Source organism: Desmodus rotundus, chromosome 12 (assembly GCF_022682495.2).
Source record: "Desmodus rotundus isolate HL8 chromosome 12, HLdesRot8A.1, whole genome shotgun sequence".
Lineage (NCBI taxonomy): Eukaryota > Metazoa > Chordata > Mammalia > Chiroptera > Phyllostomidae > Desmodus > Desmodus rotundus.
This window is the reverse complement of record NC_071398.1, coordinates 17,983,643-17,997,563: the sequence shown is the minus strand read 5'-3', so window position 1 is coordinate 17,997,563 and position 13,921 is coordinate 17,983,643. Positions and strand designations below refer to the sequence as shown.

Genomic DNA, 13,921 nt, shown 5'->3' with positions numbered 1-13,921 from the left:
AAGAAAAACTGTAGATAACTCTTACTCATTAACCTGCATGCAAACATCTTAAATAAAATGTTAACGAAGCCAAAAAAAAAAATTCATCACTAACAAGACACACTATAAGCAATGTTAAAAGAAGTTCTTCAGACTGACGAAAATTAAGAGCACTTGGATCTACAAGAAGAAATAGAGCACCAGAAATGGTAAGTCATAGGCAAATAGAATTTACTTTCATTATCTTAATTTCACTAAAATCTACTCACAAAGAAAATGCCAGAACTAGATAAGTGCACAGGTATATTCTATCAAACACAAACAAATACATAAGTCCTCACTTAACATTGTCAATAGCTTCTGCAACTTTAAGCAAAAAGATGAAACAATTTTACCACAGGCTAATTGATATAAACAAGAATGAAGTTGGTATGGCACCTCATCAATGTTATTAACAAAATAAGCTTATTCAAGGACCTGCCATAATACCCATTCTATACAATTCTTTCAGGAAATAGAAGAGAATACAATACATCTCAAATCATATAAAGAAGTCAGCCAACATTAAAAGACATGAGAACCATCAGGTTGTACTATATTCAATGGATAGAAAGACTGAATACTGTAAAGATGATCATTCTTCCCAAAATAATCTGTAATATTTAAAGCAATTCCTATCAAAACTTCAAAAACATTTTGCATGGCATTTAATAAACTCATCATGAAATTCATATGGAGTATCTAAGGACCAAGAATAACTAAGGCAAAAGAACAACTTTTAAGGAGTAAGGGGGCTAATTAAACCTATTGGATATTGTCTTATTTTAGAGCTAAAGTAATTAAAACACTGTGTTAAACAAGTGAGACAGGTTAGAAAAGCTCAAAAACAAAAGCAAACACACGGAAACCATATGGGACAAACAGACATATCCTTTCAGTGAGGAAAGGATGTTCTAATCCAAGAGTTGAGCAATTTCTATAGAGGATAAGACAGTGATATCTTAGGCTTTGAGCCCATATACTCTTTGTCACAACTACTCAATTGGATATCGTAGCACAAAAGCAGCCAGACGACAGGTAAACAAATGGCTGTGTTCCTATATAACGTGATTTACAAAAACAGACGGTGGGCCAGATTTGGCCCATGGACCATAGCTTTTCCAAAGAGCAACACAACAATGAACAAAAAATGTAGTTTAAAGTCACTCTTCACATCTTACACAAAACTAAGTTTCACGTAAACTATAGTGCTAGCATGAAAAAAGTAATGCTTGAAATAAATAGTTCAGAAGACAATGTAGATTATATTCAGGACATGCTAGTAGAATTTCACATTTAAAATTACTTTAATATAAAACATTCAAGGCACATAAATTATTTTAACTCTTCATGTTGATCAAGAATTTCTCTATTTTTCTCAGGCAGGCACTGAATCCACTGAACCACACCAGCCAGGGCCAAGAATTTCTCTATTTTTTATGTTAATTCAAAAAGACTCCGGATACAAAAATCTTAATTTACCTCTTGTATGTCTGTGCCCCTATACTACCCTCATCTTTGAATGACCTTCTTATAACTTCAGAAAGTATTCCAGTGACTTAAAATTCTAAAACCAGTGCTCATTTGAAAGCTTCACTACTATTATTACAACTGTTTGAGCTTTCTGAATCTCCACTCCTTCAGAACAACTCTTAAAACAACTCAGAAATTAAATGACAACAATTTTGTTTTAAGTAAAAACACTTTCCTGGTCTTGCTGCTTAACTATTTCTCCAAAACAAAAAACTTCCAGAACTAGCCTGGGGTCCTACAGATATCCATAGTACAAAGTGGACTCTAAAATATAAAATTTTTGTTGTGTCATATTTTATACAAGAGCTCCAAGGATTTTCTTGTTTCTTAAAGGGAATTATGACCCTCCAAAAAATTAAGAACCTCTGTTCCCGAGGCTGCACGTATAAAAAATCAAGCTGAAGTATCAAATTGAAAAGAAAAGAGAGGTTTTCAGTCATAGACAGGGGATGTGTGGCCAACTATGTGTACCATAACACTCCTGAAATGGTCGTGAATCTTAATTTGAAATTAAATACATTGGGGGTGGAGGGCAGCCATATCATAATAGAGAAGCTAAAGGTTAGTTTCAATCAGTGGTTGCTTTTATGTTTCTCATCACGCCTCGGAGTTTGTACTCCAACAGACCCATTGGCTTTATTCTGTTTTTAGTATTCATAAACCCAATGTAAAAGGCGTATCACGAGGGTCCGACCAAGAACAATATAATCACATGGTTCATATGAATCGTCATCAATCAGAATTAGCAGCTGTAACTTACTTTTCTGTAGCGCTCTAAAGCGCTTTCTTTTGCTGCATTGCACATGACCTTCGCTATGGCCCAGGTGGGAAGAGTAGGACAGCAGCAACCTCTTTCTTGATAGAGAACGTTCTGGACCCAGTTTGTGCGATGTGAGACGCTCACCGGGGTTCTCCGGAGGCATTTTTGCACACTGCCAAGGGCCGGTACAAAGTTTCTGCGAGTGTTGGTGATGGGATCGAGAATATAATTATGAATGGATCAGTGAGGGTTACAATGTATTTAGGGTACGTGTAAGCACGTCGGAGCTGGTGTTGCTTCTGGGAAGGGAAGGAAACTGAGGAGACAGTGTTTGTGAAAGGAGAAGATAGCGTCAGGGGGAGCCTTCCTTCAGGGGCAACAGAAGGAAGGCGGGAGTGCAATCACTGAGATGCCAGGAAAAAGACAAATAGAAGATCGTGGAGGCTGCGAATGGGCGACCAGAGGACCTGCTCAAGCCAGGGAAGCAGCCCGGCTGAAGTCCCCTATCTCGAGGCGGCCTGCTTGACTGAGTGCCCCTCCACCACCAGCCGCCCTTTTCGTCATTCTCCCCTCAAGGCTGCTCACCACCAAGATTGCCGGCTGCCGCAAGACGCCCAGCTCCATTCCGCACCTCGCGAACCCTACGCGCCACAAATTCAAATAAGAATTCCAGAGCTTCGCCTTTCCAACTGCCTCACACAATGAAGGACAGATGGGCCAATCGAAGCCCGGCTAGCCCCTGACGTCCGAAGGCAGTGGGCGTGGTGAATAGGGTGGGACGTAAAACGTTGCCAAGACGACGGCTTCCGGGAGGGCGGGCCGAGGTGACCGGAAGGCGAGGCACCGCGGGAAAAGCCGCGTTGCTAGGTGCACGGAGCGTTTTGGGGCTGAGTCGTTTTCCAGTACAGTAACCGCGGTCCTGTGGGTCAAGCCACTCGCCTCCGTTTCCTTTATTTTTCTCTCCCAACAAACGATTTTCCTGTCCATTTATAAAGTTCAAGTTGTTTCCCTAAGGTAAGCGTGTGGTAACACCAGCCCCTCGTTGTATAGGAGTTACAGAAACTCTGGTCCATTTTGTTACAGAAGGAATGGGTACTAAAAAAAGGCGAGAATTGGGATATTGAAACACTCAGTAACCTCTTACCGTGTGAATATTTTACTGCACTGTACACATTTTTTCGTTTTTAAGCATTGGATGCAGTGAGTTACGATTAAATTTAAAAGTCTGGTTCTTTCTGACCCCCAGATTCCATGTGTACCAGGTAATGGACAGAGAGATACCTGAATTTTAAAGTTTGCTGTACAGTATGAAAGCTTGTCTGACTTAAATTCTTAATCTCCCATAAATCTGAAGATAAATGGTTAAGATGGGCAGGTGTGTTAAGGCCAAACAATTTCAAGAATCAAACTAATTCAGCTGAGTTTCTTGTTTCTTCGAGACTCAGTTTAATCTAAAGCGATTGAAACCAGATGATGCTAACCATTGCTACTTTGTATCAACGTGTATGGCATTTGATGATGATGGTCTCACGTTTATCTTATTTACGAAAGAAACGTTTAAATGATAGAGAAATAGGGCGTTCTAGAGATATAATTAATTTTTTAAAATCTTACAGCGTGAAAACACATCTTTGAACCACAAACATCATTATTAAATGCTTGTCACCAAAATCTAAAAGAAAACTTCAGCCAAACTTACTGCTTATCAAGACTTTATTCCTCCAGAGTTAGGGCTAGGAAGCATTTATGAAAACTTATATATATATATATATATGTGTAGGTTCCTGACAAACCCTGCCTTAAAATTCCATCTTCGAAACTCCCTGCTAATGAGCACTTTTGCAGCAGCTTGAATGAAACATTCTGATAACTGCCTCGTCCTGAAGGTTAGAAATTTCATTAAATAAAAAATCAAATACTTTAGAATACTTAGGTATGAAACATTAATGAAATGAGTAAGTAATTCATTCTTCAGAAGAAGAGGCACTTAAGAAAACACAGGCCACTTGCGTGGTGGAGCTAGATAACATGACATTTGATAAATAGGCAAGATAACAAAAATGGCCAGGATTTTAAAAGAGAATATTCCATGGGCTGCTTACTGCCTTCATAGACCATTTGAAAATAATACTAACTCTCAGCCGAAGCTGAAGAGGCCTTCGAGATGAACCAGAGCATCCTTTAGATGTCAGTATTGTACTGAACAAAGTCAGTTGCATTGTTATTTATGTGGCAGGAACAAAAAGTACCTAAATTTTATAAGGATTTAGTCATTAATTTAAAAATATTTAGTAATGTTAGAGCTGAGAAAGAAGACTTGCACCTAAGTTAGATGTACTTGGAAAACAAATATTCCCTCCAGTAGTAGACATATACTTAACTTTGTACACTTTATTCCTCTCACCTAGATGCCCTCTGACTAGATAAGTCTTTCCTATCTTTTAAGACCCAGGTAAAATTTTGAAGTTTTTGAGATGTAGTCCATAGTCCCTTCTCTCCCTTCAGATCACATATAGGATTACAAATATATTCTTTATTTGGTATTTTTGCTTTAGGCCTTGTAATGTTATCATTTATGTTGATGAATGTATCTTACATATAGTTTGCCTCATCTGCTGGGTTCTAAGCTGCTTAGAATTGTGTTCTCCACTGTACCTGGCAGAATGACTTGAACATTGTAAACATAATTTTTTCCTTTTTTAAAATATATTTTTTGATTATGCTATTACAGTTGTCCCACTTTTTTCTCCCCTTTATCATCCCTCCACCCCCCCCCAGCATTCCCTTCCCTTAGTTCTTGTCCATGAATTGTACATAAAACTATGAATAAAATGTAAACATAATTTTGATGTAAAATGCCTAAGTTAAGTATATTATTAAATATAATTGAGAGCTGTATTAGTTTGCTAGGACTGCCATGACAAAATAACACAGATTGGGTGGCTTAAACAAAAGAAATTTATTTTCTCACAATTCTAGAGGCTGGAAGTCCAAGATCAAGATGTTGGCAGAGTTGATTTCATTCTGAGGCCTCTCTCCTTGGATTGTAGACAGCCATGTTCTGCCTTTGTCTTCATATGGTCTTTCCTATGTACACATACACATCTGTGCCCAAATGTCTTCTTCTTATAAGGATACCAGTTATACTGGATTAGGGCCCATCCTAAAACCTCATTTTTACTTAATTACCTCTTTAAAAACCTTGTCTCCAAATACAGTTGCATTCTGAGGTATTGGGGAATTAGGACTTCAACATGAATTTTAGGGCGAACACAATTTAGCTTTTAACAATAGCTTACACTCAAAAGCAGAAATGATTGGGAGTGGTATTGTGAATGGGAGTCATCATTAGAACTCTCATCTTTAGACCTATAGATAACATACATGTGTAAATCAGATTAGTGTGAGTAATAGGGAGTGGTAGAGCCTGTAGTGAATCATAATATTTGCCCAGACAAAAGACTTTCAAATTAAAATTTATAAACAAAACAAAACACACTCCAAAGCAATAATTGGTTATCCAAACAAACCAGGCCAACTGGTTTTGGCTCACAGGTCATTGGTTTGCAAAACCCACCAGCATATTATTTCATTTGGAATCTGTAACCTCTTATGTTAAGTATTGGATATATTAAATATGTTTTTGCATACCAAAGACATTTTCCCCAGACCCATAGGTTCTACACGTAACTTTTTTATTGAGTACCCACTGTGTTGCAGGAACTGTACTAAGTGCCACACTTAGATTAAAAATCCATAAATTTGGCCACATAGATCCAAGAGTTACAAGGACATTCTACTTTTGAGTTAATTTATTAAATGCATTACTATGCAAAATTTAGTATTTTTATTTTATTACAGTTTTACCCTGTAAATAAATTAGAACTCAGAAAAAAATTCCTTGTCAGATTATGTTCCCTGATAAGGTCAAGCTCTGCCCTCTGGTAAAAGTATGGAGGAAATGAGTTATATACAAAAATAAGTATAGTGCAAAATAAAAGTGAGACCATGAGAGAATTATAGATAACATATTGTGGGGAATTAGAGGAGGAAAATATTTCTTCCTGCTGGGTGTGTTACTAAACATTTAATGCAGTTAGAATTAATCTTTCCCATGGCGCTTGGTACTTCTAATATAACATTAATCAATGTGTTACATGGTAGTTATTTGCATATGTTTGTAACTCTCCCAATACACTCTGAAATATACAAGAATATCTTAGTCTTTATATGCTCCAGTCTAGTGTTGCCCAAAAGTATCAGCATCACCTGAGGAACTTTGTGAAAATAAACTTTTCTTCACTCTAGCTCTGGAGGTTCCAACTTAGTAAGCTTGGGGAGTGGTAGAGAATCTCTATTTTGAAAAGGTTTCTTCCACTTAATGATCCTGATTATCAGCCCCTATTGGAACTATCTGCCCTACAGCACCTAATATATAGTATGCTCTCAATAAATTCTTGTCACATTAAATGAGCAGAGCTGTGATTTAGTAAGATTAATAAGACCCCAGTGTGTAAGATGAATTAGAGTGGAAGATATCCTAGAGGCAAGGAAATCCTACTACAGATGTCCAGCTAAGAGATCTGCAGTCCTAAAGTAGGGTAGAGGCTGCGTAAGAAAGGAGAGAAATGGATGAGAAACACTGAAAAGGTAAAATCTACAAAATAACGTGAAACTTGATATAATGCACTCATTCTAAAAACACAGTTTGCCTAAGACTTACACAGGACATATATTTAAAAAGCAGGTTGGTGGACTCTATCTGTGAAATTCTGTTTAGTTAGTCCAAGATAAAGCACATGAATCTACATTTTTAATACCTCTCCCCCATAATTTTGATTTAGGTTATTTAATCCATTTCAATTTAAGACCTCAATTTAAGATCTGTTGACCATTGTTAGTTGAGAAGAGGGAAGATTGAAAAATAATTCTAAAGATTAAATCTTGCATGACAGAGATGATGATAAATCATTAATAGACACTGAGAATTTGGTTTAGAGGGAAATATAGTTAATTCATGAAGCTATTCAGCAAGTAAGGGGAAATGATATTTAAGAGCCTGGGAAAGAAGTGGAGGGTGAAGAAGAAATTGGAAAAACTTTGTGATCATAAGGATGCATAAGAGGGAGATCAAAGAAAAGGAAGAGAGTTATGAAGAAAACTGAGTTCTTGAAATGAAGGAAGTAGCACATGAAACAGGCGGTAGGAAGAAGATTCAGATAAACAACAGCAACAACAAAAAACTCAAGAGTCTCAAGCAAAGAATATTTATTGGGTTAGCCAAAGAGTCATTTAGTTTTTTCTGTAAAATTAAAAAAAAAATTTTCATTTTCACCAATAACTTATATTGATTTGGGTATTTTGAGTATGTCAGCTATCTCTGCTATTGGCTTCTAGTGGGTAGAAGCCAGGGGTGCTGCTAAACATCTTCCAATGCATAAGACAGCTCCACAACAAGGAATTATTTGGCGAAATGTCAAGAGTACCAAGAAACTTTGAAAACCACTTTTGGCATGTTTGATCAGTCACAGCACCTTCTCCGTATACTGCACAATTCTTTTTTTGCATTTCGGTTGTGTTTTTACCTTTCTTGAAATAATAAAGCATAATATGCCAAAAATGTTGTGTATTTTCTTTGATCTTCAATACTAAAATGGTTGCACAAAAATTCACCAGTTTTGATAAGTTTCTTTTTTTAAATGCACACTGATATGACAGCTGTCACAATACAATCTAATAAAACTGTATCAAATGAAGTTAAAGACAACTAAGCACTACTAGAGCCATTGTACAAAAAAAGGTAATGGACATTTTGGCCAACCCACTACATCACCTAGTGTGAATGAAAACTGCAGGGATTATGGAGTGAAAGTGAAGAGACTTCTGGAATTGACATCTCTGTGGTACCCTTTAATGGAAGAATTTTTATAGAATTGTTTGGTTGCTATCAGTTGAAAATTAAATTTACTACAAGAAATGCAAAGCTAGGGATGATTAAGCATACTTTACAATGGGAAGAAAAAATATGAGAAATTGTCATTAGATGAAAGAGGTACCCATCAAGCTGCTTGTAATCCGTTAGGGATTTTGAAATTTTTATAATGTTAGCAAATAATTTTATAAGAACAGGATGAAAGGAAATAAAGAGACAAAATAACCATGATAACATTAATAGTAAACATGCATCATTAGCAAAACCTGGATTTTTCTAACATCTTTCCTGGATAGTAGGGGGATAAAGGAAATGAATTAATAAGCATAATTAAAAGTCTCTTTTATAAGAAGTAAAAGAAAACAAAAGAAGAAAAGGAATTACTATTAAGAATATTTTTAAAGATAAGCTTTAAAGAAGAAAAGTTTTTAGAAGTAAATTAATATCTTTACTAGACTTAGCAACCAAATGGTTTTATAAGTGTTGCATTTGATATGCCAGTTGTACAAGCTATTCGTAAGTACATAATTATTATAGTTCATATAACAAACCTGAATTCATAACTCAGGTCTGTCTCTTAATACATGTGTATACAACCTTAATAAGGTCCGATTATATAAAATGCAAAAATATAATACTTGCTCCATAGCATTAAATAAAATGATACAGTGTTACATAAGTGCCTGCCATGTAGCAAGTATTCAGTAAATGGTTATTCTTTTATTAACTGGATGATATGTAAGTCACTTAATTGCTCTGAATTTAAAATATTTGCTTATTTTTCAACTACAGTCGACATACAATATTATATTAGTTTTAGGTGCACAACATAGTGATTAGACATAGAGACAAAGTTGTCGGCCTATTAGGTCTAGTATCCAACTCACACCATACATAGTTATTACAATATGACTGACTATATTCCCTATGCTGTACTTTACATTCCTGTGACTATTTTATAACTGTCAATTTATGCTTCTTAATTCCTTCCCCTTTTTAATTTATCCTCCCAACCTCCTTCCCATCTGGCAACCATCAGTTTGTTCTCTGTATCTAAGAGTTTGTGCCTGTTTCATTTGTTCGTTTATGTTTCAGATTCCACATATATGTGAAATCATATGGTATTTGTCTTTCTCTGTATGACTTATTTCACTTAGCATAATACCCTCTAGGTCTATCCATGTTGTCTCAAATAGTAAGATTTCATTCTTTTTTATGGCTAATATTCCATCGTATATATGTACAACTACTTTATCCATTCACCTATTGTTGGACACAGGTATTGGCTATTGTAAGTAATGCTGCACTATGAAGGGGTACATAAATCTTTTTGAATTAGTGTATTGGATGTCTTTGGATAAATACCCAGGAGTGGAATTGGTGGGTCATATGGGAGTTCTATTTTAAATTTTTTGAGGAACCTCCATACAGTTTTTCATAGTGGTTGCATCAATTTTCAGTCCCACCAGCAGTGCATAAGGGCTAACTTTCCTCCATATCATTGCCAACACTTGTTTGTTGATTAATTGATGATTGCCATCCTGACAGGTATGAGGCGATATGCCATTGTGGTTTTAATTTGCATCTCCCTTGTTATTGAGCATCTTTTCGTATGTCTATTGGCCATCAGTGTGTCCTATTTAGAGAATTGTGTATTCATGTCTTCTGCCTATTTTTTAATCAGATTTTTTGTTGTTTGACATTAAGTTATATGAGTTCCTTATGTATTTGGATATTAACCCCTTATTGGACGTATCATTGGGAAACATCTTCTCACATTCAGTAGGTTGTCTTTGTTTTGTTGATTTTTTTTTTTGCTGTGCAGAAACTTTTTAGTTTGATATAGTTTCAGTTGTTCATTTTTTTCTTTTTTAAAAAAGATTTTATTTATTTTTAGAGAGAGGGGAAGGGAGGGAGAAAGAGAGGGAGAGAAACATCAATGTGTGGTTGCCTCTTGTGTGCCCCTTACTGGGGACCTGGCCCACAACCCAGGCATGTGCCCTGACTGGGAATCGAACTGGTGATCTTTTGGTTCGAAGGCCAGCACTCAATCCATTGAGCCATACCAGCCAGGGCCATTTTTTTCTTTCATTTCCCTTACCCAAGGAGTCATATCCAATCCCCGCCCCCCCCCCACCAAATAGTGCTAAGAGTGATATCAAACAGTTTACTGCCTATGTTTTCTTCTAGGAACTTTATGATTTGGGATCTTTCATTTAAACCTTTAATCTATTTTGAGTTTATTTTTGTATATGGTGTAAGAAAGTGATTGTTTCTTTCTTTTTTTGCATGTGTCTGTCCACTTTTCCTAACAGCATTTATTGAAGAGACTATCTTTACCCCATTGTATATTCTTGCCTTCTTTGTCATAGGTTAATAGACATGTAGGTGTGGGTTTATTTCTGGGCTCTCTGTTCTGTTCCATTGATCTTAAGTATCTGTTTTTATGACAGTACCATGCTGTTTTGATTATTATAGCCTTTAGAGTAGTTTGATACCAGGTAGCATGATTCCTCAAACTTTGTTTTTCTTTCTGAAGATTGCTTTGGCTATTTGGGGTCTTTTGTATTTCCATATAAATTTTAGGGTTATTTGTCTGTTAAAAATACCATTGATACTTGATAAGAATTGTATTGAATCTGTAGATTGCTTTGGGTAGGATGGACATTTTAAAGAAATCATTTCTTCATATCCATAAGCACAGTATATCCTTCCATTTACTTGTATCTTCAGTTTCTTCTGTGTCTTATAGTTGTCTGAGTAGAGGTCTTTTACCTCATTGGTTAAATTTATTCCTAGATATTTTATTCTTTTTGATGCAATTTTAAGTGGGATTTCTTACTAAATTTCATTTTCTGGTAGTTCATTATTAGTGTACAAAAGTGCAACTGATTTATGAATATTAATTTTATATTCTGGTAATCTCCTGAATTCATTTATTAGTTCTAATAGTTTTTTGGTGGATTCTTTAGGGGTCTCTATTATGTCATCTGCAAATAATGACAGTTTTACTTTTTTCTTTCCCGTTTGGATGGCTTTTACTTTTTCTTCTTGTCTGGTTGCTGTGGCTAGGACTTCCAATACTACATTGAATAAAAGTGGTGAAAGTGGGCGTCTTTGTCTTGTTTCTGATCTTAGAAAAAAAGCTTCCAGCTTTTTACCATTGTGATGTTAGCTGTGGGTTTGTGGAAGATAGCCTTTGCCCTGATTGGTGTGACTCAGTTAGTTGGGTGCGTTATCCCACAAACTGAAAGTTCACTGGATTGATTCATGGTCAGGGCACATGCCTGGGTTGTGGGCCAGGTCCCCAGTTGAGTGTGTGGGAGAGCCAACTGATTGATGTTTCTCATGCGCATTGATGTCTCTCTCTCTCTCCCCCTCCCTTCCCTTTTCTCTAAAAATAAATAAAATCTGTTAAAAACTGACCTTTATTATGTGGATGTATGTTCCCTCTATCTCCACTTTGAAGTGATTTTTTTTTTACCATTAATAGGTGAATTTTGTCACAATATTTTTCTGTATCTATTTTTATGATCATATGATTTTTATCCTCCATTTTGTTTATATAGTGTATCACATTAATTGATATGCAGATATTGAACCATTCTTGAATACTTGGAATAAATCCCATTTGATCATGGTGTATGATCTTTTAAATGTGTTGCTGACTTCAGTTTGCTACTGTTTTGTTGATGATTTTTGTATCTTTGTTCACCAGGGTTATTAGCTTATAATATCTTTTAAAAAATAGTTTCTTTCTCTGATTTTGGTATCAGTGTAGTGCTGGCCTCATAAAATGAGTTTGGAAACACTCCCTCCTTTTTAGGTTTTGGAATAGTTTGACAAGTATAGGTATTAATTCTTTGAATATTTGGTAAAATTCACCTGTGAAGCCATCTGATCCAGGACTTTTGTTTGTTGGGATTTTTTTGATTACTTATTTGGTTTTGTTTACAATTATAGGTTAGATTTAGAAAATCTAAAATCTGTTTAGATTTTCTGTTTTTTCTCCTGATTCAGCCTTGGAAGATTGTATATTTCTAGAAATTATTTTATTTCTTCCAGCTTTTCCAATTTGTTGATTTATTGATGATAGTCATTCTGACCAGTATGAGCTGATATCTTATTGTGGTTTTAAGTTGCATCTCTCTGATGATTAGTGACCTTGAGCATGTTTTCACATGTCTATTGGCCATCTGTATGTCCTCTCTGGAGAAGTGTCTATTGAGGTCCTTTGCCCATTTTTTAATTGGGTTGTTTGTTTTTGAGGGGTTGAGTTTTGTAAGTTCTTTATAAATTTTGGATATTAACTTATTTTCAGATGTATCAGCAAATATGTACTCCCATTCAGTGCGTTGTCTTTTTATTTTATTGATGCTTTCCTCTGCCATGCAAAATCTTTTTAGTTTGATATAGTCCCATTTGTTTATCTTTTTCTTTTGTTTAGTTTTCCTGAGGAGATATATCAGAAAAAATATTGCTACAAGCAATGTCTGAGATTTTATTGCCTATATTTTCTTCTAGGTATTTTATGGTTTCATGTCGAGCATTTAAGTCTTTAATTCACGTTGACTTTATTATTAACTCTTTAGATTTGTAGGGTTTTTTTTTTCAATTACTGGTGTTTTATATAATGTTCCTAATTTTCATGTCATTATTAGCCTTTTTACAGAAAGCTAAGCCAAAGAGCTATTTAACATTTCTGCCAAATCTCATTTTGTTATGCTTTGTAGTGGTCCTATCCCACTCGCTTCTGAATCTGTTTTTAATCCTTTCTGATTTTCTTTAACTCCTCTATTGAGCATCATTTCATTTTGCTTTTTGTCTCCCATTTTGTCTGACCCTTGATGATTAGCATATCATATCCTTTCATTTTCTCCTATTTTCTGTTTCCTATCCAAGTCTTTCTTTTATTTATTTATTTATTTTATTTTTTAAAATATATTTATTGATTATCCTATTACAGTTGTCCCATTCCCCCCCCACTCCACTCCATCCTGCCCACACCCTCCCTCCCACATTCCCCCCCTCCCACATTCCCCCCCTATAGTTCATGTCCATGGGTCATACTTATAAGTTCTTTGGCTTCTACATTTCCTACACTATTCTTACCCTCCCCCTGTCTATTTTCCACCTGTCATTTATGCTACTTATTCTTTGTACCTTTCCCCCCCTCCCCCTCCCACTCCCCTGTTGACAACCCTCCATGTGATCTCCATTTCTGTGGTTCTATTTCTGTTCTAGTTGTTTGCTTAGTTTTCTTTTGTTTTGGTTTTAGGTGTGGTTGTTAATAACTGTGAGTTTGCTGTCATTTTTACTGTTCATATTTTTTTGTCTTCTTTTTCTTAGATAAGTCCCTTTAACATTTCATATAATAAGGGCTTGGTGATGATGAACTCCTTTAACTTGACCTTATATGAGAAACACTTTATCTTCCCTTCCATCCTAAATGATAGCTTTGCTGGATAGAGCAATCTTGGATGTAGGTCCTTGCCTTTCATGATTTGGAATACTTCTTTCCAGCCCCTTCTTGCCTGTAAGGTCTCTTTTGAGAAATCAGCTGACAGTCTTATGGGAACTCCTTTGTAGGTAACTGTGTTCTTTTCTCTTGCTGTTTCTAAGATTCTCTCCTTATTTTTAATCTTGGGTAATGTAATGATGATGTACCTTGGTGTGTT

At 35.7% G+C, this 13,921-nt stretch overlaps 1 long non-coding RNA gene across 1 annotated transcript in view; it reads left to right on the top strand.

Annotated features, from left to right (window-relative positions):
* Positions 1-3,208: 3,208 nt before the first annotated feature.
* LOC123479325 (uncharacterized) overlaps positions 3,209-13,921 on the top strand; it is a 92,010-nt gene continuing 81,297 nt past the window's right edge. Inside the window, exon 1 of the long non-coding RNA XR_006654912.3 lies at positions 3,209-3,325. This is a non-coding gene — a long non-coding RNA (uncharacterized lncRNA). The remainder of the gene's footprint in view (positions 3,326-13,921) is intronic.